Genomic DNA, 26,165 nt, shown 5'->3' with positions numbered 1-26,165 from the left:
AATGCTTATTTCGTTTCAGTCCACCTGTTTGTATTGTACATTTGTGCCTATTGAGTCTCGGTAATTGTAGAAATAGCTCTTGCATTCGTTTACTTTTTAAAGCTTTGTTATACATAGGCGGGTTAAGTATTTTATTGGTCATGGTTTGAATTGTATTGAAAATAAAAACAGGCAGGAATAAATAATGATAAATTAAAATAATGTAATATTCTTTGTAGTAAAAAGTGAGGACGCTGAAAATAGTAATTTTGTGAACTTATTGTTTTGGTCACTGCTCATAGTGGATAGATGCAGTTTGTACGTACTATTGAGTGCTCAAAACATACCTACATAGTGGTCCTATGTTGTGTTTGTACATCCTGTGAGTGCGAGTTATTACCTACTCTTGCTATTATTATGTGAGTGTACTATTGTCGTTTTTATGTGCACAGCGGATATCCTCGCGACCACGTTCACGTCAGGTACCCAACTAAATATTTACCTGTAATTATCTTAGTACATATAAAACAAAAACGCAGTCCTTGATTTCAACGTGAGCTTTATCATATTACAAGTGGAGATAGAAGGGAACGCTGTGCAAGTGAGGTCAGAGAGTAATTCCAGCGTATCTCGTTGGTAAATCTTTGTGTTCGTCGTAATTATTGCCTTGAGCTTTAGATAATTACCTCATTAGATGGGAAAGCTGTAATTTTCCTTGTGGAATGATGTACCAACATGGCGCGTAGTGGTCGGACGTCTGATTCGGTCGGGCCTCGGTTTTAGTGGGCTACCTACCTGTTACCCGCCGCTTTCTACATTACTAATTGTCGGTTAGCAGTAATAACTGATGATGTCTGCGACTTCTGTAAAATTGCTGCTCATTTTATGGTAATGTAGGTTGGCACTTGGAGCTGGCGGTTTATTTTCTGTCCGAGTATTTTTTATTGACAAGCAAAAAGAACCTGCAGTGAAATGACGCCTCGAACCAAACAAGTTTCATTACTATATCGTGTCGGTTAAATGTCGTAAGTAAATACCCGTTTTGCATTAAATTATCATTTCTTGGTTTGTTTTTTTACAATATCGCAGCTTAGTGGTGCGTTAAAGCTGAAAAGATTTACTGCAATTTACGGATGGTTTGAAACAACGCTTTGCGAAAATCATTGAATCATCACATATAATTTGCGGTAATGACTGAATTCTCATGCCAGATATATTTATTACATAAATTGATTTTAATGTAATTTGGTTGAAACATAATTACTTATTTCATTAATTCTATTCTAGCTGAACAAGCAAGTACCTATATATATAGGTAAATCTATTTCCCCTAACTTCACCATCGGGAACATAATCCTTGAAAGCCGTCACTAATTATTACCAGAAACGCCATAGACAGCTAAGCTGCATACCATTCAGATGGTATCTTGCTGTTCCTCTTATGCCATCCAACTCTATGGCCTCCGAATCAGTAATAGCTAATGCAGGTAAAATAATTATTTGTCATTTTCCTTATTATTATTTTTGACTGGTGGATTCCCACCGAGGGGGAGCCGGCCTAGAGGAGTCACTTTATCTTACGAAACTGTTACTGCGCTAATCACGATTCTATCTTGCATTAAACGTACGAATCGCATGACAGTTCCCTTTCGTTCGTTTTACGTGAAGCTAGAGTAACCTGCTCCTGCTCCCGTCATCTGACCACTCTCGCAATCACCCGGCCGCGGAGAACCGGCCCGGGCGCCTCTCACCGATGTTACCAAACTTCAGAACCACCTTTCATGTATTTATAAATATACTGAACTTTTAATTATTAACATATCATGTGAACTCACTTGTATTGAAATGAAATATACGTTGGTAGGTATCAGTTTTTGCATGTCCGTAAGAAAAAGAAACTCCGGAAGATTCTGCGATGCAAGTCGCTACATACGAATAGTAAATATGATGTGATGTTTGCCAACCATGACTAAGTTTGTACATTTCTAAATCAAAACCATTTACAAAGGTCTTAAGATATGCCGATGTCCTCACATACCTAGGTAGATAATAGAAGCAGAATAGATACGATCCTATCTGCGTAGTGCGGGCTCAGCGTTTAACCTAAATTGTTTGATTGCTCCTATGTCCTCTAGACCCTATCGAGTGCTGAGTACAAGATACAGATGGACAGACCCTATCCTTGCTGTGGGGGAAATGGCGCAATAGCCGTTTGAAGTGCCAGTAGAACCCTTTGAGATCCTTTATTATAGAGAATTGATCTGCCTTGTGACATTGGCGGTTCGCTCTTTGCTGGGTGGTATAGTTTGTGAGTGAAGATTAATATGGAACATCCCACATCAGTTTCGCCAAGCTTAAACACTTGCGAGTTGACAGTATTTTTTACTGCTAATGATGTGACATCAATAAATGAAGGCGACGAGCCATTAAAAAGATTGATACTTCGTGTTCATCGTATTTCAATATAAATTATGCATTTTTCTGGGACAACGTATTCGTCTTAAAGCCCATAATTTACAGATTCGATTGTCTGCGTCCTTAATTCTCAGAAGAATAATATTTTTCCGATCTCCACGGCATCGGCAGTGACAACAAAACAAACGTACGGCGTATTTGCATAAGCGATTTCTACGAACATAACCTTACTGGGAAAGATACTTGCCCATATAATTAACACGCGGCTGAGTGCTGTAGCCGAAGAAATCCTACCTGAGAGTCAATGTGGTTTCCGGCCAAACAGGGGAACAATCGACGCGATATTTGTAGTAAAGCAGATTCAGGAAAAGAGCCTTGAGCAACACCGACCCCTATACCTCTGCTTTATTGACCTTGAGAAAGCCTTTGACCGTGTTCCCCGGGAGCTACTCTGGGAAGTTCTGAGGCGATCCGGCTGCCCCCCTAAGTTTGTGAATATTATACGCCAATTTCACGACTCAATGCTGGGAAGGGTGCAGTTTGATGACTGCCTTTCTGAAGGGTTTCCTGTGGTTTGCGGCGTCAAACAGGGTTGCGTTATGGCTCCAACACTTTTTGGAATATTCTTTGGAGCTGTGGTTACTGATGCTCTTCAGCGGTGCGACGACTCCATCTCTATAACCACACGAACAGATAAAGGGATCTTCAATTTATCTAGATTCCGGGCAAAGGGAAAATGTCGCCAGCTCAGAATTCTTGACGCACTCTATGCAGATGACGCCTGCTTCATGGCCGACAGCCACACCGCACTTCAGTCATACCTAACAAACCTCCATAACTCCTGCAAAAAATTTGGTTTGACAATCAGCAATTCCAAAACCCAGATACTAGTTCAACCTCCGCGTGGAAGCCCAGCTGAAGCACCCAACATCTTCTTGGGAGATGGTGCCCTAGACGTGGTATCTCACTTCCGTTACCTTGGAAGTGAGATCAGAAACGACAATCGTCTAGACACCGAGATTCCGGTGCGAATTGCCAGAGCTGCTTCTGCTTTCGGAAAACTAAACCAACGGGTGTGGAAATCTCATGATTTAAAACTGTTGACTAAGTTGGCTGTATACAAGGCGACGGTCCTTCCCATTTTGCTGTATGCCTCCGAAACCTGGTGCCTCTATAGAAGAAATATAAAGCAGCTTGACATCTTCCACATGAAGTGCCTGCGTACTATCTTGAGGATAAACTGGGAAGACCGAGTGACAAACACGGAAGTGTTAAGGCGTGCACAAATGCAGGGTATGGAAGCCATGCTCATGAAAGCGCAGCTAAGGTGGTGTGGTCATGTGGTACGTATGGAGGACGATCGACTACCAAAAGCCGTCTTCTACTCCCAGCTCTCAAAAGGTGCGCGAACAGTTGGCGGACAGCACTTGCGATACAAGGATGTTCTGAAAAGGCATATAACTGCTTCTGGCATTCCACCTGACAGCTGGGAAAAAGCAGCCCACAATCGCAACGAATGGCGCTCCACAGTCCACTCCAGAGTAAATGAGTTCGAAAAAGCCCGACTAGAAACTCTTGACTCCAACCGCCTGCAGCGCAAGACTCGTCCGAAGCCCACTTACAACTACACCTACAACGGCCGTGGCGAACTATTCTGCAATCCTTGTAACCGGACCTTTGCCACGAAGTTGGGTTTCGCGAGTCACATTCGCGCCCACCGCCGCAGAAGTCCTACTAGCCCCTGAGGTCGCCGTCATCGGATCACGATGAGGAGGACATCATCATCATCTGTAGAGGATTACTTAATGAGGAATCGTCTAGCAGGAAAATTGATCAATTACATACGTGGTTTATTTCAAGCTTTCTGTAAGTTTAATATGACTTTTCTTTTATTAGTAATATAAATGTAGTCTACTCAATCAAGCTTATTTTGTTTTATCTATCCATGTAAATGAAAGTCGTATTAGTTTTATTATTATTATTAGTTACACTATTTATAACTCAAGAACGGCTGAACCGATTTGGCTGAAAATTTGTAGGGAGATAGCTAAGAACCAGGAGATAAAGACATATTTTTATAATCTGAGTTTTTGCCATTCCCATGGGAGCGGAGCTCGTGGGCAACAGCTACTGATTTGATACAAACCAGAAGAAAATATCTATTGGCAGTAGGTATCTCTCTCAAAAATGTAATTTAGATTTATATTAACTTTGAAGCTACCATAACGTAGCTATGACGCATGAAAATTACCAAACGTTTCGTTGTTTGTTATTTTATTCCAATTTAGCAGTGTTGCAAAAATAAACAAAGATTACGTGCGTGTCTATAATAAGCCGTTGTGGACGAGAAGCAATGTTTCCTTACGAGCGGCCGTGGGCGGCAGGACCGCCGGCTTCTGGACCGAAATAATCCACAATGGACGGCATCCGCACCGAACGTTGCCTCCGTCGTGACCGGACCCACCGCTATAGCTGCGGGGTCACTCTCTGAATCGACGAACGAACGAACGAGAATTGTCATGTAGGTAATCGGCACGCTTAATACAACGAGGTATAGCGGTGCAGTGGTCAGCGCAGCGCTCCGAAGCTTCGGAAAAACAAAACTACAGCAATGCTCGTTCGTTCGTCGATTTAGAGAGTGACCCCCTGCCTGTAGCCACAGATCTATATCAACTAAACCAATGGACTATATTGTTTGCATTTGGTGCCAGTACCCGTATGATGAAAATTCGAGCTAACGAATAGAATCGAATGCGAGTGCGACTATTGTCAACTTGACAGCACTTTCGAACACTTTTTACCTTTCGAATGAGTTTCGAAAAGAATGACCACAGAGTACATAATATTATTCTGACAATGACCTATGGAATGATAGCTGTCAAACTTTTGCAAATCTGTACACTACACCGCAATACACCGCCATTTTGTTGTTGACAGCACTTTCGAATAGACTATCGAATAGAATGTGCTGCGTTTTTTCCGGATCGCTCTACAGTTCTCTACCGGTGTTATTGCAGACTTGAGCTAAAACGAGTCATAGGTAATTACAAAACAAAAGCATTCACGTGAGATGTGAAAGCGAGGAAAACACTCAGCAGGCAAAAATAACAAAGTACTTATAGGTAGATAGCGAGTAAGTACATCTCGCAAAAGCTTAAATGTTTATAGTGTCTCGCGGTTGATGGAAAAGCTATTTATGGATATGGAAAAATAAACAAACCTATTGAAATTGAGGGCGTTGGGATGCATTGTTAGTAGTATCGCAGTTATATTGGTGCGCGGTGGATTTACGATCGAGATCGGCGCCCGCGCATGCGTAGCAGATCTACTACTATTAATTTAACCCTTTGTCCTGTACAAAGGGTTATATTAATGTAAGTATTTTCTACGTCAACCCGCAGTAGGTGCATATTTATACTTATTTAAAAGTTTCAAGAGAGGGATATTAATTAACTATCTTACTAAGTTAATGAGCTCATGCTATAATGTATATTTACTACCACTAGCCAAACACGTTTTAGTACTGATTCAGCTTCACCAGATATCTAATACGCCGAACAACTCCATGGAGTGGTTTCCTTAAATTAGAAACAGAACGATTCTCTTTCCGATGACGTTGCGGTATTCGCACAATCGGAAGCGGCGACCGGTTCTGAGCATTCCTATAAATACCCTGCTCGAGGACTCTCGGGTCAACGACTAGTAAAAGACACCAACTTAGTCTTTCACGGACTCACCCACCTACTCTCGTCAACTGTTAACAATTATTGCCGGGCCGTACTTCCTTTAGAAGCGGTCTGATTTTGTTTTAAGGGCTCCACTCCGGAAACAATTTAAAATTAATTGTTCCTATTTTACGAAATTCCAATTTTATGACTGCCGCGCGATGTTAAAAGTAATTATCTCGTTACGGAGTTGATCCTCGTATTATGGCCGTGAACGATCCTATCTATCACGGATATTTAGTGCCACGCGTCGGTACAGTCTGCTATAGTCTGTATTGTAACTGTTATCTGAAGACTATGATATATCGAGTAAATCAACGTTTGCTACACTGTACTTCCGACGTTCTCAATATATTGAATCTTCGTGATCGATCACATCTTCCGTGTCCTATATTTTCGGAAAACTCTTTCAGAAGCATGACATTCATAATTCTTTAAACTGATAAATTGATACACAATGGATGGGCTTGAGCATTTCCGATACATTATTTAAAGGAATTGGAATAAACACTGGAGTTTATTCAGTGATGGATGAATTGATTTATTTCATAACCTACGAGAATACTATCTGGTCTGGCAGTCGGTAAACATAATTTAATCTCAAGTTAATGCCGGCTGAATGTAACTCGAGAAGTTGATTAGCTAGTACCTATTTGCTACGTGTTGCTTTAGTGGTAGATACTGATTGTACTAACTTATTGCAACAAATAAATTGCTTGATCGTCGAGACAATGGCCCCGGCCATTAGACTCGAAACAAAAGATCCCCGAAAAGTTTGAATGTAGAGCAGCAATGTGTTGCTAAACTAATACCTATCACGTCGATTGCTTTTAAGAAGTTGTGTAACAATGTGATTGGTGTAGTTAATGTTAGACGCCACCTCTATGCTTCTGTTTCCATTTAAAGATGTCATAATCATAAATGTAACGCATTTTATATGGATTTAGCCTTGTTGGTTGCCATGTTATGGTTTCTTATTATGTCATTCTCACCTCGAAGCCATTAAAACTTTTGTCATTCAATAGCTGTAAGTTTCGAAATAGCGGAAGTATAAAACCTCAGTTCACACAAATAAAACGTAAGTATTATTTATCCGCTATTCATAATGTTTCTTGTAGTTAATTGCCTTATTCAATTTTTGAAGACGAGGTCGTGCATATCAGAGTTGATTCGTTTGACATTGGTCCAGTAGCTGCAGTCGCTTCACTTGAAAACAAAAACTTGATAACCCTTTCATTGTTTGTGATTCCGTGGCTGCACGCAACCTACAGATTTTATGTTTTTTTGCAGTAGCCGAGTACGTGCTTCGCGTGATCAACCCACTAAGGAGTATAGTTTCGTAATCAAGCACCCGAAAGTAAGTGGATGACAAGTAATAATCAGTCGCCTTTGTGTAGAATCAACGAACCGATACATAGGTAGGTATTAAGAGGAGAGTATAGCTTCGCGATCCTAGCGAAATAGGTATTTAGGAAAAGTATTGCTGTCGCTCGTGCACTCGCCCGCGCCGGGCACCGCACACACACATGCAGGTAGCGTCACGCACACATCGATGGACGCTGCCGCGCCGCCACCGCCGCCACCGCGCCGCGACGACGGTTGGCGAGAAATTGCGACCAAACACGGAGTGTCTTCGTCTTACCTTCATATTATTATTTCTGTGTTGTGATTGTGAGTTGTGACTTGTGAGCGAAACTTGAAATTATTGAAGATAAATAGAAAGAAGTATAAGTAATTAGTAATATTTGACGGTCGAATGGCGTAGTGGTTAGTGGCCCTGACTGCTATGCCGAAGGTCCCGGGTTCGATTCCCGGCTGGGGCAGATATTTGTTTAATGACAGATATTTGTACTCGGGTCTTGGGTGTTGTTATATTTATATTTAATATTTATCTATCTATGTATTTGTGTAGATATATCAGCTGTCCGATACCCATAACACAGGCTCTGCCTAGCTTGGGGTCGGATGGCCGTGTGTGAGATGTCCCCACATATTATTATATTATTATGTGTCTTTACCATCTCGGGACCATGGGGTAGGGCATGCAATACCGGAACCATTTTCAATACCGGTATTGAGTTCCGGTATTAGAACTCAATACCGGGATCCCGGTATTAATACCGGTATTAGACTTCCTTGACATAAATGGCATATATTTTGTTTAAAGGTCGTATAGGGCAAAATACAACAAGAAACAGCAATCAAATTTTATATTATGTAATATTTTTTCCGAGAATTGAGTATTAGAGTTAAAATTTTAGAACGCATGGACAACAAGTAGGTTTCCAAAGGCCAAAAACCGCATTTAACGGTTGAAAACAAGTGCACTTTCATATTATATAGGAGCACAAGGCTAACTATATCTTAATCGCTTGATTTATAGCCTAAAAAATGTCCGATTCCGGTATTACTTCAATACCGGTATTAACTTTCAATACCGGTATTGAAAATAGCGTGGATTTTGTCCGGGATCCCGGTATTACGCAATACCGGTATTACGGTATTGCATGCCCTACCATGGGGTCCCGGACATTTGGAAGGCGTGCATGGGGCCGAAGCCAACATGTAGAGGCCCGTTTGACAACATTAATCTATATGAAATTTTACACCAACCGACGATTTTCCCTGTGCAGACTATAGAAGTAAACCCAAGGAAAATCCCCGGTTAGTGCAGGACTATTGTAGGATATGGAGAAAAATAATACAGAGTTATGGAATGGGGTGCTAAATGGACTGGGTAACTGGGACTATGGAAGGACTATGGCCCCTGCCTGGACCTATATGTTTCACATACGGATAAAAAGGCAGGGGGTGACTCGCACACACATTAAATGGGCCCCCCAAAACAGTCGCTAGCACATAACAGTGACGTAGCAACAAGGGGGCAACATGGCATGAGGTGCTAAGGATGGAGAGGTATACCAAGGCTCTCAGAGCAATCGCGGATGCCGGTCAAGACCCCTACAAGCACTTACTGGATATACATCCTTCCTCCGAGCATTTCTGCTCTAGCGGTACACCACTCAAGCCAGCCAATGAAGGCAAGCAAGAGGTGGGAGATCCTGTCCCTCGTCAGTGTTCACTCTGGACAACCAATAATGGCAAGCCAGAGATGAGGAACAGGGGTTCTTCCCGGCATCGGGTGGGTGGGGTCGCTAATGCCCTACAGCTCGCCACAAGCTGCCCTGCCGCAATATTATATTATTATTATTACAATATTATAATACAATATTATATTACAATATTATATTATTATTATTATTAATAATTTCATGTGAGTAAGTATTTTATTATGTAGGTAATTACCTACCTAGTAACGAGTTCGTAGGTAAGAACATAAAATGGATTTTTGATTATTGGAAAATAGACCTTTTGCCGGTACTTGGACTATCATTTTGTATGCAAGGTTATTTAGATCTATATATGCAGTGAATCTAAAAAACATTATTATGATAGTTTTGTAAAAATATAAGTTTATAAGTACCTACTAACAAAGTTTCGGGGCTGTTTATAATAGAATAGAATAGAATAGAATAATTATTTATTCAAAGAAAACAACTTATGCTATTACATACATCCCACAAAACCAAATTTTAATATGGTTTGACTGTGGGTAAGGAGTATAAAATATATATATATATATATATATAAGTTGAGTTGTCTTAGTATTTATTTCTTTTAGCATGAGAAGCAAAAGCAAGGAGTCTAAACTTTCAAGCGAGACACTCGAGCTTATGAGGCAGAGACGCGAATTTCCGTCGGCAGGTGACACTTCGTCAGAACTACGGGTACTCAACAAGCGTATAAAGAAGCTGATACGAAGAGATCTCCGTCGTTCCAACACACGCGCCATAGAAGCAGCAATTGAGCAAAATCGGGGGTCAAAAGTCTTCGTTCAGCAACTTGGGAGAGGCCACTTGACGAAGTTGAAGTCTGCAGATGGTAATATCGTTGTCTCTAAGCCGGAGGTTCTTGCCGAAATCGAAGGTTTTTACGGACAACTTTATGCTTCACATGCGCAGAAGTCTGTGGCTCAGCTCACCGATTCCAGAGCGCCACTAATACGCCACTACACTGACGACATCCCTGACGTCGACATAGGCGAGATTAGGATAGCCCTTGAGCAGCTTAAAAACAACAAGGCTCCGGGTGAAGACGGAATTACTACAGAGCTTCTGAAAGCTGGAGGTATTGCAACCCTCAAACAGCTCCAGAGGCTCTTCAATTCGGTTCTTCACAATGGCATTACACCGGAGGCATGGTCTGAGAGCGTCGTGGTATTGTTCTTTAAGAAGGGTGACAAAACCCTTCTGAAGAACTATAGACCGATCTCGCTTTTAAGCCATGTATACAAGCTGTTCTCAAGGGTTATCACGAACCGTCTTGCCCAATAGTTAGACGAGTTTCAGCCCCCAGAGCAGGCTGGGTTTCGAAAAGGCTTTAGTACAATAGACCACATCCACACAGTAAGGCAGATTATACAGAAGACTGAAGAGTATAATCAGCCTTTGTGGACTATGAAAAAGCCTTCGACTCCATCGAGACCTGGGCAGTTTTGGAATCCTTGCAGAGATGCCAAATCGATTGGCGCTATATCGAGGTGTTGAGATGTCTGTACAATTCCGCTACTATGACTGTCCAAGTACAGGACCACAAGACAAGACCTATCCAACTGCAACGTGGAGTGAGACAGGGGGATGTGATATCTCCGAAACTGTTCACCAATGCGTTGGAAGATGTCTTTAAGACGTTGGACTGGAAAGGACATGGCAAATGTATAAATGGCGAGTACATGTCACACCTCCGCTTCGCGGACGACATCGTTATTATGGCAGAATCTCTGCAGGAACTCAGCTGGATGCTAAGTGGCCTAAATGCTGCGTCATGTACAATGCTCACATCAAACCGGAGCCGGTCGCCGTTGGTGAGGCAACAATCGAAGTTGTGCAAGAATATGTCTACCTCGGGCAGACACTGAGGAACACAACTTCGACAAGGAGGCTGCAAGGCGCATCCAACTGGGTTGGGCTGCATTCGGGAAACTTCGTCACATATTCTTCTCGGCCATTCCTCAGAGCCTGAAGACAAAAGTCTTCAACCAGTGCGTCCTGCCAGTGATGACGTATGGTGCAGAGACGTGGACACTGACGGTAGGACTGGTCCACCGTTTTAAAGTCGCTCAGCGTGCTATGGAGAGAGCTATGCTTGGGGTTTCTCTGATGGATCGTATCAGAAATGAGGTTTTCCGTCAGAGGACTAAGGTTACCGACATAGCTGTCAAAATATGCAAGCTGAAGTGGCAGTGGGCTGGTCATATCTGCCGAAGAACCGATAACCGTTGGGGTAGACGCGAGTTCTCAAGTGGAGACCACGAACAGGCAAACGCAGCGTGGGACGCCCTCCTGCCCGCTGGACTGACGACCTTAGGCGGGTGGCGGGTAGTGGTTGGATGAGGAAGGCCGAGGACCGAGTGTTGTGGCGCTCCTTGGGAGAGGCCTATGTCCAGCAGTGGATGATTATTGGCTGATGATGTCTTAGTATACTTACCTAAGTAATTATATCATAGAATACATTTTATTATTCGCTTTTGTGGCCTCAAGTCAATTTATAGTAAGTAAGTAAGAATTATATTTTTATGTAAGTAACTATGTTAGTTTAGATGTAAGTAAATAAAATTTCCTAAGTAACCTAATCCATGTTGAGTGAGGATTAAATATAATATAGTCACTATTCATTTTTTTGCTTGAAAACCTACTAGTACTTTAAACTTTTCCTATTCACATCTTTTTATATACAGGGTGTCCCAAATTAAAGTGCACATCCAAATTATAGTGACTTAATTTGTTATTCTAAACAACTTTTGTTTTACGACTTTTGTAAATTCGTGAAAAAAAATCTACTGTCTATAGTAAAAAATCTCATAGCCAACAAAGTTTCTATGAATTAGCAAAAATAAAATTCGCAAACAATCAAAAGTCTTAAAACAAAAAACAAAAGATGTTTAGAATGACGAGTTGTGTCACTATGATTCGGATGTGCAATTTAACATGGGACATCCTGTATATCTATAGATATTGATAACGCAGGCGGGATCCCATCTCTACTATCGACTTCACTATGGACATCCCTATCGTACGTGTGCTTTGCTTCCCCCCCCGACCCTCAATCGTGCGATAGAGAGCACTGCAGCTCGGGACCAAAGCAGCTCCCGTTGTTAAATAGTACTCTTTGCTCGGGACTGACAATAGGTACTTTTCTTGATGAAATTCTGGTTTTGGGAGAAAACGTTTTACACTAACTAAATATCAACCAATTTCTTTGATTTTAGTGTCAATCGCTTCAGCTTAATATATTCTAGGTTTATAGGTTTCGCTTTTTAAAAAAAAATACGTTGTTATTGATCCACAAACGGCTTAATTCAACAAAGTTGCAATCACAAAAAAAACATTATTTGAGGTGCCTATAAGTTTGAATCTATAGAAAATTTTGAAAAAAGGAAAACCTATAAACCTAGTTATTCCTTGTGTCAATAACATATTAAAAAATCATGAAGATTGGATAATATTTAGGGGTAGTAAAACGTTTTCTCTTTTTGTATGGACGAGCAAGTGCTATACTCTACTCTTAAGTAAATAGCAAATACCCTCCAGATTTAACCCACACATTTTTTATCTTTGTAAAAAATATATAGATTCTATATCTTATTTTTGGATTTACCAGCCATGCATATTTCACGGCATTGCCACTGTCTCGCTCTAGGATAGTTCTTTGCACCGCATGGAGACATAAGTAAGTACCTATGTGGCGGCTACTTCGGCACTTCGGCAGTGGTCCCCGCGCCGAGTGGCGGCACAGATTGCTCACTCTCATTATAACACACAAAAGAGCAACAATTGAGTCGTCTCACAATGCAGGAAGCGCATTGATTGAAACTGATGTTGTGCCAGCCACTAAACTTCACAGTCAATGAACACGCTTAAGACGAAAGTGTACGCGCGGAAACAAGCCAGGCTCTCACCTCTTCACCGTCCCACCTCACAATTCACAATACAATATGCAATCGTAATCGTATCTGCAGAGAAAGTTGTATCATATCAACGAGCTTGTTCTTTCGTACAGCGTATTGTTTCCGACTTGCCATTGTTTGTTAATAATGTTAAATTGTTAGCTTAGTTCATAGAGCACGAAAAAATCATATTCATCATGTCGTCTGTGGCTTTTGGTTTCTTGCTTTGTTAGGTCGTGATTGCGAAAAGTTATGAAAGGATGTATGAATGGTTCATTGGTAGTATTTGTTTGTTTTGTTGTGGGCTTATGGGCAGCCGCAGTGTCCGCGGGCAGATGAGTGAAAGCGGCGGTCAGAGGTCGCCCGCGGCGTCGCCGCTCTGTCGCCGCCGCCGCCGCTCCGGGCCGCAGTTTCAAACAATCTCACATACTTTCTGTTTCCAGATCACCACCAACTTTCTGTTCATCCGGTTACGTTTAACGAACTGTTTTTACTCATTCTGAAATCAACCGAAACGTCGGTTTCGGTCAACCAAGTATGTACAGAAACAAAGCATGTAACCGACTATTGCTAGAGATGTTTTTTGTTGCAGCAAGTTTTAATAAGAGAGAAGTTTTTCTCCGCCTTGCTCCAGCTGTTCATTAGTAAGGTGCAGCGAGGCACAAATTGGTCCAGGCTCGTCGGCCGAATCTCATTAACGGTCCAGATTGATAGCCTTGGAAAGTGCTTCAAATTATTTCACGCTACATTAATATTTAATATTCACGCTGCCGACGATGTTATCGATAACGTGCTGAACACTTCGCGTTGTCTCGTTACCCTTTAAATAATTAGCTCTGATACATAAGGTAACCAAATTATGTTTGTATACCGTAGAATGTACCTCAATCTAGGAGTAGTATCTAAGATAGAATCGAATTCATTGTGAAGCCAAATCGGGTGACATAACTTCAAAGAGCCGAGCTTGTCACGTAGCGTTTTGTAATCTGGTTGTTATTGTGCTCGGTCCGTTTGAATGTGCGTGGAGCCCGAGGCCGCCCAAGAGTCCGGCCTAGCCGCGGACTCATCCGAACACAATTTAAAAGATACTCGTAGGTAACGGTTAGTTGCAGCATCGACGGAGCATCGACCGGCGCTGGGCCGAAGTTTGATCGTTCATGCATCAAACGCGGTCCGACAGCGCCGCTCTATCACCGCCTCACAACACGCACAACCACGCTTAATAACACTTAATAGCTCCAGCCAAGTCCGAAAACGTTTTAAAATTAATTGTACCTACTTACGTACTAAGTACATGCACTGCCGCATTCACCATATCAATTAGTATTAGGCAACTTTTCAACTCACGGCCCTGTGTTTGTTTGATGGATAACATAATGAGGCTAGGCTGTTTACAATAGGTACTACTGGTACTACTTATTATACTTGTCTGTGTTCTATACTATAGACTCTATACTTGCCAATGTGGTTCTCTATCTCTATAGTATAGAGAACCACATTGGCAAAAGTAGGGGCAGTTTTATAATCGTTTCAAAGTGACACGAATCACGTAGCAGCGCTTGTACTAGTCACTCGTACGTTGTCGCATTGTATCTGTGTGAAGGTTTCGCTTGGATTTGGGACCTACCGCATGGGAGACCTTTTGCGTAGTCGTGTACCTTGACTGTTTGAGGTTAATTGATGATGGAAGGCGAGTGCGTGCGGGAACGCCGGGCGCGCGGATTGCCGTATGACAATGAGTTCTTTATCGCACTCTCCCAGGTATCCGTGATAAATTACGCAGTTCCACTGTACCCTCACTATTCGTCCGCGTCTGCATTTACATTCATAATAATTCTTCATCTAATTTATCCCATAAATTGTTACATTTACGATTTTCAATAGCAGCGAATGAGTTATTTTATTGCACTCACCGAAATGTAAACCAATTAATTTCACTACGGCTGCCCGCTGGGTCAATTCTCAGCCAACGGTAGTTATAACAGTAACGGGAAATGGAGCTGCTAATATTTTAAATATGAAAACTATTTGATCATAACACTATTGGTTGTTAATGTTGTTATTGATAGCTTCTTACTATGTAGTAGGTACAGTAAGGGTTTTTGTGAAATAAGTCTGGCTTTCCATCGTTTTATATTGAGTAGCTGACTCTATCTTACCTGCGTGTGGCAGTCCAAACGCCAACCCTATACCTATACCTATTACGAAATTCATAAGATAAAAGGACGACCTTCTACGGGAACATTACCAACATAACATTATATCGGAAAAAACCGGCCAAGTGCGAGTCGGGCTCGCGCACAAAGGGTTCCGTAGCAGCAAATATAATATTACAGTTAAATCAACCTATCTCAAAAACTATAAGAGATACTTTGATCAAACCAAAAATCGTTGAAAGAGTTAATTAGCATGCATCACCTCTATTTTTTTTAGAATTTTATACCCCGTAGTTATAAAAATAGAGGGGGGGGGACATACTTTTTACGACTTTGAGAGCTGATATCTCAAAAACCGTTCACTTTAAGAAAAATGTTTTTTAGAAAACTTTATATCATTTTAAAAGACCTTTCCATTGATACCCCACACGGGTATGTACATCGAAAAAAAAAATTTCATCCCTCAGTTACATGTATGGGGGGCCCCACCCCCAATTCTTTTTTTTACTATTTAGTGTCATATTTTTGTAGCGGTTCATACAACACATATTCCCATCAAATTTCATCACTGTAGTACTTATAGTTTCCGAGTAAATCGGCTGTGACAGACGGACAGACGGACAGACGGACAGACGGACATGACGAAACTATAAGGGTTCCGTTTTTGCCATTTTGGCTACGGAACCCTAACAAAAAACGACACAGATTATTGTATCAAACCGCTTACTGCAGAACGTCGTCTATAAATCTGTGATGAGGGGCTGCGGCGCGGGCCTCGCGGGTACCTCCGCCGCCGCCGCCGCCGCCGTCCCGCGGAGGACGCGCCGTCTCAAGGGAAATAATTCTGTGTGTTCACGGCAACGTTTTCACGCACGTACGACGCAAATGGGCATCGCAGAGACGCCGCGGTCACGAGCCCGCTCCGGATCACGACACTACGCCGCCATTTTTTGCCCACCGACGCGACGTTTGCCCAAAGTCATCCATCATTCAGTGACCAACGAACAACAAAGGATCCCAAACGTCCGTCCATTCGCCGTGAAATATTTGACTGGATTATTTCCAGCAATCTGTTTAATCCTTGCTCCGGGAGTGTGCGGTCGCACCTCCATTTACCCAGATTAGATGTGTCAGCTAATTTTAATCATGTTTGGTATAGCTACTGTCAAAAGGACGATAACTTTTAAATCATGTTCGTTGCTTTAAATTACCTTACTTAAAAAACATACCTCTTATGAAAGCCATTTTCATGACGGTGGCGTGATATGACCTGAAACAAAATAAATACTGAATTAAAAATTAATGACTATTCACATCAGCCATAGAATCGTCATAGAAAAGCTACAAAAATATACACATTTAGTAAGAATATATACCAAAGTAACATCATACTTATTATCAAATATTAGAGACATCGATGAATGCCATTTTTGCTAATTGATGCTCGAAAAAAATAAATGGAAAAATAAGCTCTGAAAAGAGGCATACAATATCCATCTCAATAAGAGTGAAACCAACAAATAAATAACAATTTATCAGTGCAACGAAAGTAATAAAATAATTTATTATAACTAATCGTCCTGGTGGGATGGGCCATTGAAAGTGTCCAAGCACGAAGCCACGCATCGGCAAAACTCATCAATCAAGAGACGAGAACACAAAAAGAGGAAAAAAAAACTCTTTTCAAGAACAACACTCTTGAGTAAACTTTGAACAAAGCGAGTTTTTTCCTCCGCTGACACGAGAATTAAAACATCTTTTTACGAAACTCCAGTGAAATGTCAACGTACGCCTTTATTAATAGAGCATTCAACTTCTACGAGTATTATTAAGTTTATAGACGGTGTTGACAACATAGAGGTGTCTTCTGATCATGATAAAATTACTAAATCGCTCTATCGCTCTTTTATTTATAAATGTAGAGAAAAAAGTTCGAGAATTAACCATTTTGAAATCAGAAAGAAGAAACCCGTTATCTATGTAGATCGTCATGATATTTCGTCAACTGTACGACTGTTAGACGAGATTTCATCGCGATAAGATATTGTAATTTCTGCATGCATGAGTGTCACAGACAGAGACAGGAGGTTTAGTGTGCCTCCCTGGATAACGCTCTCCCACGTTCGCTTGCAACATACATTTACACATAAAAGTACTGAGATACTAAATGATTAACAATTTTACGTCACTATTTTTATCGATTCGATACCGATTAATGTAACCGCTAAATTGAGGAATATTGTCTGAGCAGGACTCATCATAAGCTCTAAATGCAACCAAAACTCTAGCGTCTTTAACTGTGTAAGAACTACATAAATAAGACCAAGAGAATACATAAGGAACTCGTATCACGTTGCAGTATAATGAGGATATAAATGGGTATTAGCTATGTACTTATTGACCCATAAATTATGGTTAGTGGTTAACTTCGCATGTACCGCTATTAGCAGATAAATCTTCTTCCTTATGCTTATGACTTTGAATACACTAATGTTTAGCCGAAGCATGAGCTTAAGTGTGGAGGCGCTAGGTATCATATAGGTATGTAGAAAATGAATATTTATTACATTGTTATATGAGAATGTTTGAATTGAATTAAAAACATATTCATATTATTCATAACGCAAAACACGTGTGACTGAGAGTACCTAAGTGGTCATAATTAGGTGAAGTGTTGTGGGTATTGTAGATACAATTGGACCTACATTTTTACCCACCTTTGTTTAACATCATTTTCCATTTTTCTAATAAGTCATAAAATTAATTTAATGGTCGGCAGCGGCGAACTACGATAATTATTTACAAATTAATAATTAATGTGAGGGTTTCATTTTGGAAACATATTATTCTTAAACCCGTGGTAATAAATATGATTTTCCTTTCAAAACATCCACCAAGTCACAAATTCGAAAAATTACATACATATTTACTTCTAATATTTCAGTTACTCGCTTGCATTGCATAAGCACAATTTTTACGGTAATTAACTCCGAAATTAGCATATCGCATTGTAATGCAATTAGAAAAGTTTACAAGGTCCATGTAAGAATGTACATTAGGAGTAGGCTTGAGTAGCCTGAAATATGAACCTGCTGAATCGCTGATTGAGGTTTAATTATCTAGACACGCGGGAGCGTGTCAAGCCAAGTTCGAGAAACAGAACTGGCGAGCCGCACCGTGTGTAATATTACACGAACCATTTCGAGACACTTTTGACCCCCTCATAAATCAAAAACTATTTGATATAAACGTATGAAATTTGGCTCATATATTGACACTAGCGAGATACATCTCTCTCTCAGCCTTCTGTAGTCCACTGTTGGACATAGGCCTCTCCTAACGATCGCCACCCCAAACGGTCACCCGCCATCTGCATCCAGCGGCTTCCCGCTACCTTCCGCAGATCATCAGACCAACGGGTTGGGGGGCGACCGACACGCCGTTTGCCGACACGGGGTCTCCACTCCAGAACCTTTCTACTCCAGCGGTCGTCGGCTCTGCGGGCTACGTGGCCAGCCCATTGCCACTTCAGCGTGCTAATCCTTTTGGCTATGTCGGTAACTTTAGTTCTCCTGCGGATTTCTTCATTACGAATCCTATCTCGCAGGGACACGCCTAACATAGCCCTTTCCATAGCACGCTGAGCAACTCTGAGCTTGTGGATAAGCCCTTTGGTGAAGCACCACGTCTCGGCTCCGTAAGTCATCACTGGCAACACGCACTGATTGAAAACTTTTGTTTTCAGACACTGAGGTATGTTTTCAGTGAAGATGTGTCGTAATTTCCCGAACGCTGCCCATCCGAGTTGGATTCTACGAGCTACCTCTTTATCGAAGTTGGATTTACCTAATCGGATCACTTGTCCTAGGTAGGGATACTGATCGACAACTTCGATGGTGACACCTCCTACAGTTACGGGCGATGATGAAACATGTTCGTTCGACATGACCTTTGTCTTGTCCATGTTCATTTTCAGCCCAACTTGTTTAGAGGCATCATTGAGGTCTGTGAGCATTTCGCCTAACTCCTCCAGCGTTTCCGCCATAATCACTATGTCATCAGCAAATCGTAGATGAGAGATATATTCGCCATTGACGTTAATGCCCAGTCTTTTCCACTCTACAAGCTTAAAAACATCTTCCAGTGCACAGGTGAACAGTTTCGGAGAAATAACATCTCCCTGTCTCACGCCCCTTTGCAACTGGATCGGTTTTGTGCTATGTTCGTGTAATCGAACTGACATTGTGGCAGCATTGTACATACATCTCAACACCTCGATATAGCGATAGTCTATATGGCACCGCTGAAGGGATTGAAGCATCGCCCAGAGCTCAATAGAATCAAAGGCTTTCTCATAGTCCACAAACGCTAGACATAAAGGTAGATTATACTCCTCGGTCTTCTGTATAACCTGCCGAAGCGTGTGTATATGATCTATGGTACTATAGCCTTTTCGGAACCCGGCTTGTTCGGGTGGCTGGAAGTCGTCGAGTCTTTGCTCGAGACGATTCGTAATAACTCTCGAAAACAGCTTGTACACATGGCTCAGAAGTGCAATGGGTCTATAATTCTTCAATAGGGCTTTGTTGCCTTTCTTGAAGAACAAAGTCACTACACTTCTGCTCCATGCCTCCGGGCTTGTGCCTTCGAGTATGACGGAATTAAACAGCCTCCGAAGTGCTATTAAAATCGGTCTACCGCCGGCTTTCAGAAGTTCTGTCGTTATTCCATCATCTCCCGGAGCTTTGTTGTTTTTTAGCTGTTTGAGAGCTATACTAATCTCGTCTAGACTGACGTCCGGAATATCTTCGGTATAGTGTCGGGTGAGTGGCGCTCGGCTGTCGTGAGCACCGCTGGTAATAGGGTTTTGTGTTGTGGTGTATAACTGTCCGTAGAATCTCTCAATTTCTCCCAGAATTTCGGGCACTGATGAAACGGTGTTGCCAGTGTCGGTCTTCAGTTGGGTCAACAGAGTCTGCCGAACAGGTCGATCTCTAGCAAAGACTTTGGAGCCCTTGTTTTGCTCTATTGCGTCTTGAATGCGCTTGCAATTGTAGCGTCTCATATCGCAACGTCTTGCTTTGGCGATCTGTCTGTTTAGACGTCTGTATTCGACCATATCAACTGAAGACTGCAACCTCATTTCTCTCCGTTCTCTTATGAGACTCAGAGTCCCATCTGAGAGTTTTTGAGGTCCTCGGTTGGTTCGGGACGAAAAATATTTCGATCCTACCTCTCGGACAGTTTCCACAAACCTATTATTTAAATCGTCAACTGTAACGCAATTCTCTAAACATATCAGGCGGTCGCAAAGCTCAGACTGAAAGCTTTCGGGATCCTGGATTTGAGCAGGAGTAGGACGGAGCGTGGACTTCATTAGACGGGAGCGTTCTAATTTGCAGTTTATATTCAAAGTGCCTCTTACGAGTCGGTGATCGCTGCCGGTCTTAACCCTACTGATCACTGAGACATCATTGAATATGTGCTTCTTATCCGTCAATATGAAGTCGATCTCGTTTTTAGTCTTCCCATCGGGGCTAATCCACGTCCACTTCCTTTGTGGCTTCTTCTTGTAGAAGGAGTTCATCATATAGAGGCCCTCCTTCTCCAAGAAGTCAGCCAGCATTTGCCCACGATGGTTCCTGACTCCAAATCCATGTGACCCCACTTTCGTCTCGCCGCCTTCTTGTTTTCCGAGTTTCGCGTTAAAGTCTCCCATCACCACCGTGAAATGAGTAGTGAGCTTACGCAGGGCAGACGATACGTCTTCATACGCAAGTTCGACCTCATCATCGGTGTGCTTAGATGTGGGTGCGTAAACCTGTATGACCTTCATTGAGTATCGTTTAGATATTCTCAGGATGAGGTACGCAACCCGTGTCGACACACTTCCGATTTCAACGATGTTGTTGACGAGGGACTTGTTGACGATGAACCCGACACCCCCTTGGGACAGTTGGTCGCCCTCCCGGTGGTACAGCAAGTTTCCGGACTGGAGAATTTCCGTATCCTCTCCCTCTCGTCGGACTTCGGATAACCCTATAATGTCCCATTTTAACTTGCTGATTTCCTCTTCCAGCTCCTCTATCTTCACGTCTTCCCTCAGTGTCCGTGCGTTATATGTTGCCAGGTGCAAGGGTCGGTTGGGCTGGTAGCCGACTCTCTGCCGGAGATTCTTCGCACCCCCTGCCCCGCCGTTACCGTGACCGCTACCGGAGTCCGGGATAGCGGGGCTGCCGGGGACTGGGGGCCGGGGCTTTGTTTTTTCCATCAGGAGGTGTATTTGCCATAATCACCGCGCTTGGCAGGCGTGTTGGTGATTCTCCTTTTTTACGGCGGGAGATCGCCGCCTCTGCTAGGAGAGGAGGTCGGGTCGATTTACCGCCGCCCGACATTCGGCGTTGTCACTCGTTAGCACCACCCAGGGGACACGTGTAGGGTAACTAGGGTTTGTACCTACGGACGTGAGCGACAAGCCCCCCGAGATACATATGTGTTCTAAATTTCATAAGCGTATCTCAAACGGTTATTTAGATATTAATGTCCAAAAAACCTCATTTTTAACATTGACTGACTCACTCACGTAGGTATAGATCAAAACTCTTATTACCTACTATCATAATATGCGAAAATTATGAAATGGTTTTGAGATGCATTTGCATAATATTAATTAATGTTAACTAGTCTAAGATAGATGTTAATAGATTGGAAAGGAATGGGATCGGATCGTATTGAATGGAATCGGATATGTACGGATCGGATGGGAACGGATCGTATCGGATGAGAATGGATCAAATCGGATCGGATCGGATTAGATCGAATCTGCTCGAATCGAACGGATCGGACAGATCGGACGCATCGGATAGATCAGATGGATCGGATCGGATCTGCTCAAATCGGATCGGATCAGATCGGTTCCGATGGGTACGGATCGGATCGGATCTGCTCAAATCAAATCGGATCAGATCGGTTCCGATGGGTACGGATCGTATCGGATGGGAACGCATCAAATCGGAGCGGATAGTACGGATCTGATCAAATTGGATCGAATAGGATTGGACAGATCGGACAACTCGGACGAATCGGACGGATCGGACAGATGGGATCGAATCGGATCAGATCGGTTTCGATGAGTACGGATCGAGTCGGATGGGATCGGATCAAATTGAGTCATATAGGATCGGATCGGACGAATCGGATCAAATCGGATCGGATCTGATTAAATCGGATAGGATAAAATAACACTGACAAGAAAATTATAAGTACCCCGTAAACGTAGGAAAATATAGTAATAATATTGAATATATGATTTATGTAGGTTGAGTGAATAACTATCCTTTTCAAAAGTCTAGGGACTTTAAAGTTTTTTTTAATGCATTTTTAAATTTGTCTTTTTAAAAGGACCTACGGCGTTACGAGGACAATAATATATCCCATCAAAAACAATACTTGTCAAAAAAAACCAAGTCTCGTAGCTCAGTTGTTCTACGGTAAAAAGTTGTGAGATCCATGTAATACCAAGTCTTATACATGCACGCATCTCAATCTTAAAAATATTTAATGTTTTATATAAATATATTGACTCGGCCATCGCATGGAACCACGTGTTAATTAAATTATTGAGTGACAAAATTAAGAAACTTTCACCCGTTATAATTCTAAAACTACTGGTTCAAATTGAATGAAATTTGAAATATATTGTGTCTTTACAATGCCTGCATGGTTATTGAAAATTCAGTCTTCTAGTTTTATCCACAACGAAGTTACAGGGGGTCGAAAATGGCCTGAATTGCTTCGAGAAAAGGATGGTACGGCCGTGGCGCGTTTTTGCTCGACTTGGTGGGGGCACTGCCGTGCCCCCAGATTATGATGCACTTACCAACAAAAAGTAATGATATCTAATCACAAACATAAATGTGAAATGAGAGCCAAGTTCAATATTATTATACTTACCTAAATGCCAAATGTTGACTTCAACGACAAAAGAAGTGAGATCTAAAAGGGTGCCAAGTTCAATGGTCAGTCCTGAAATTCATTTATAAGTAACAGTATTACATAATCATATCTTCTTACAACATAAAATAATGTATTGTAGCCTAAGGTCTGTCTTGGCTAGTTTTTAGGGTTCCGTAGCCAAAATGGCAAAAACGGAACCCTTATAGTTTCGTCATGTCCGTCTGTCCGTCTGTCCGTCTGTCCGTCTGTCACAGCCGATTTACTCGGAAACTATAAGTACTACAGTGATGAAATTTGATGGGAATATGTGTTGTATGAACCGCTACAAAAATATGACACTAAATAGTAAAAAAAAGAATTGGGGGTGGGGCCCCCCATACATGTAACTGAGGGATGAAATTTTTTTTTTCGATGTACATACCCGTGTGGGGTATCAATAGAAAGGTCTTTTAAAATGATATAAAGTTTTCTAAAAAACATTTTTCTTAAAGTGAACGGTTTTTGAGATATCAGCTCTCAAAGTCGTAAAAAGTATGTCCCCCCCCTCTATTTTTATAACTACGGGGTATAAAATTCTAAAAAAAATAGAGGTGATGCATGCTAATTAACTCTTTCAACGATTTTTGGTTTGATCAAAGTATCTCTTATAGTTTTTGAGATAGGTTGATTTAAGCTACGGAACCCTTTGTGCGCGAGCCCGACTCGCACTTGGCCGGTTTTTTTATACATGAATTATAGCCTTCAAAAGATGAACCAACAAGAATTTGTCGGTTCTTATTTAATTCCAGAAATTTGTATTATTGCTGGTCGAACATAATAATTCGTTGAAGTAAGCTTAAAAAACTAGCCAAATTAGACCTTAGGCTACAATACATTATTTTATGTTGTAAGAAGATATGATTATGTAATACTGTTACTTATAAATGAATTTCAGGACTGACCATTGAACTTGGCACCCTTTTAGATCTCACTTCTTTTGTCGTTGAAGTCAACATTCGGCATTTAGGTAAGTATAATAATATTGAACTTGGCTCTCATTTCTCATTTATGTTTGTGATTAGATAATTAGATCTCTGAATACATAATCAATAACTACTGAAAACAAAAACCTTATAGCTTCTTACCTTCCTACCTATCAATGAAATTATCAGTATCAAAACGTTTTTATACTTCGAATACAGTTTTGAAGGGATATTATATAGAACTGGGCAAGAATGCTTCCTCCAAGCCCCATCCATTACTCCATGTCAATTCTTTGTAGCGCTTTATCTAGAGGAAACTTCGATCTATCAAGCGATCATTACTAAGGCTTTGATGAAATCACCCTAATATTTCAGGATTTCAGTCCTTGATAAAGTGCCAGTGGTCTAGCGTTGGGATCAGTTGCTAATGATAATAAAAAATATATTTAGCCCTCTATAGAAAAGTAAACAAAGAGAATCAAGACCTACCTGATCCATATAAATATAATAAAATTAAATAAAAGCTAAAAATAATATTCAAATATTTCCTTGCCCTGCCCGAATGAAAGAAAATTTCAATCTGTATTTTTACCGTCTATTCGATATTACCTACCACAAATAAATGGCTATCAAAGTCACCTATAAATTCACTTCCGTTTTCTCTTTTTGATATTTGCCCGAGGCAATGTCTGTGATTTCTTTACCACGATGGCTTCAATTCTTATCTACCACATATTTATTTATATGTTCTTTAATTGAAATTATATTAAAATAGTTTATTCATTAAGTTATAATTATTTAGTACCAGACCCTCCAAGTCCCTTCTAAAAATACTTATTAATCCTGATGGCCGTAGTAACGTAGATACCAAACCTCAATGAAAGAAACACGTACCTACTTAGGCACGTACCTAAATGCATAAATGCAAACCGTCTAAAGAAAATGTTTATGCAGTGTTGGCACGTTTAGCGTGTTGGGCCGGCTCGCTTAAGGAGGCTAATGTTTTTTGAGCTAATCGCGAGACTAGTTTCGTATTTCGTATGCAGACGACTCAGGGACCGGCTCATTACGTATAGAGGTGGCATACTAACATACGACTAAGTTTTAATTAAGATGGGGAGGGACGTCGCCTGTCTGTGTATTTTAAAGCTATTTTTGTACGGATTGGCCGAAGCCGGCACTAATTGGAAATGGATTTTAGAGTTTCAATTGCATAAAAGAAGCCTCACATAGTGAATTCGTGACCTGTACGTCTCATACAATATCGTCCTGGGCAGTCAGTTACTGACAATTTTATAATCAGACTGCTGACTGGCATATCCTTTCGTTAAGGTGCTAAGAAGACGACTAAGACTCGAAAAGGACAGACCATGAACCTGAAAATAAAAGCATAACATACAAAGTAGTGTTCGGTTGGCAAAGTTTATGGTAATTGCATTGCCCTTTTTGGGGGTGCATACAAAGCTCGCGTTAAACGCAACCCATCAAGTAAATTTTCCGTTGGCAATGAAGTGACGGTGCGGCGGCGGCGCGGCATGGCTCTGTAAACGTTTTGTAAGAAGAACCTTAGTATAGTTCGCGTTGTGTTGCGACTTTGTAGCTCACTCAAAGCGCGCATATGAATGGCGTCACGCCGCCGCGGGATGAAGACGCTGCGAGCTACAGTTGCATCACGGCAGTGCTATTTTTGCATAATACTTGCTTTATTGCGAGCACGTAAAATGCCAGCGTCGAGGACAAATTCTTTTGAATATGTGCGATGTTAAAAGCTTAACTGAAACGCGCTCCATGTTATATTTTCGGATGAATGCCCATGGCGTTTTTGTTAGAGTTTTTTAGGTGGAAAGGCAGCAATTAAGCTTGCTTGGCCCAGTTTTAGTATGCGGCATATGAAACCCTCTTAACTTTGAGGAACATAAAAGTGAAAAGTGGCTGCGCTGCAGCAGCAAATCTGAACAGGTTGTCT

At 41.5% G+C, this 26,165-nt stretch overlaps 1 protein-coding gene across 1 annotated transcript in view; it reads right to left on the bottom strand.

Annotated features, from left to right (window-relative positions):
- LOC119692385 (semaphorin-1A) overlaps nt 1–26,165 on the bottom strand; it is a 127,031-nt gene that overhangs the window by 21,513 nt on the left and 79,353 nt on the right. Inside the window, exon 3 of the mRNA XM_048633068.1 lies at nt 16,511–16,551. The gene's annotated coding sequence lies outside the window, so the exon portion shown is untranslated. The remainder of the gene's footprint in view (nt 1–16,510; nt 16,552–26,165) is intronic.

Source organism: Plutella xylostella, chromosome 5 (genome assembly GCF_932276165.1).
Source record: "Plutella xylostella chromosome 5, ilPluXylo3.1, whole genome shotgun sequence".
In the NCBI taxonomy this organism is placed as follows: domain Eukaryota; kingdom Metazoa; phylum Arthropoda; class Insecta; order Lepidoptera; family Plutellidae; genus Plutella; species Plutella xylostella.
Note: the sequence above shows the minus strand (reverse complement) of the source record. Positions and strands in the feature narration are given on the sequence as shown.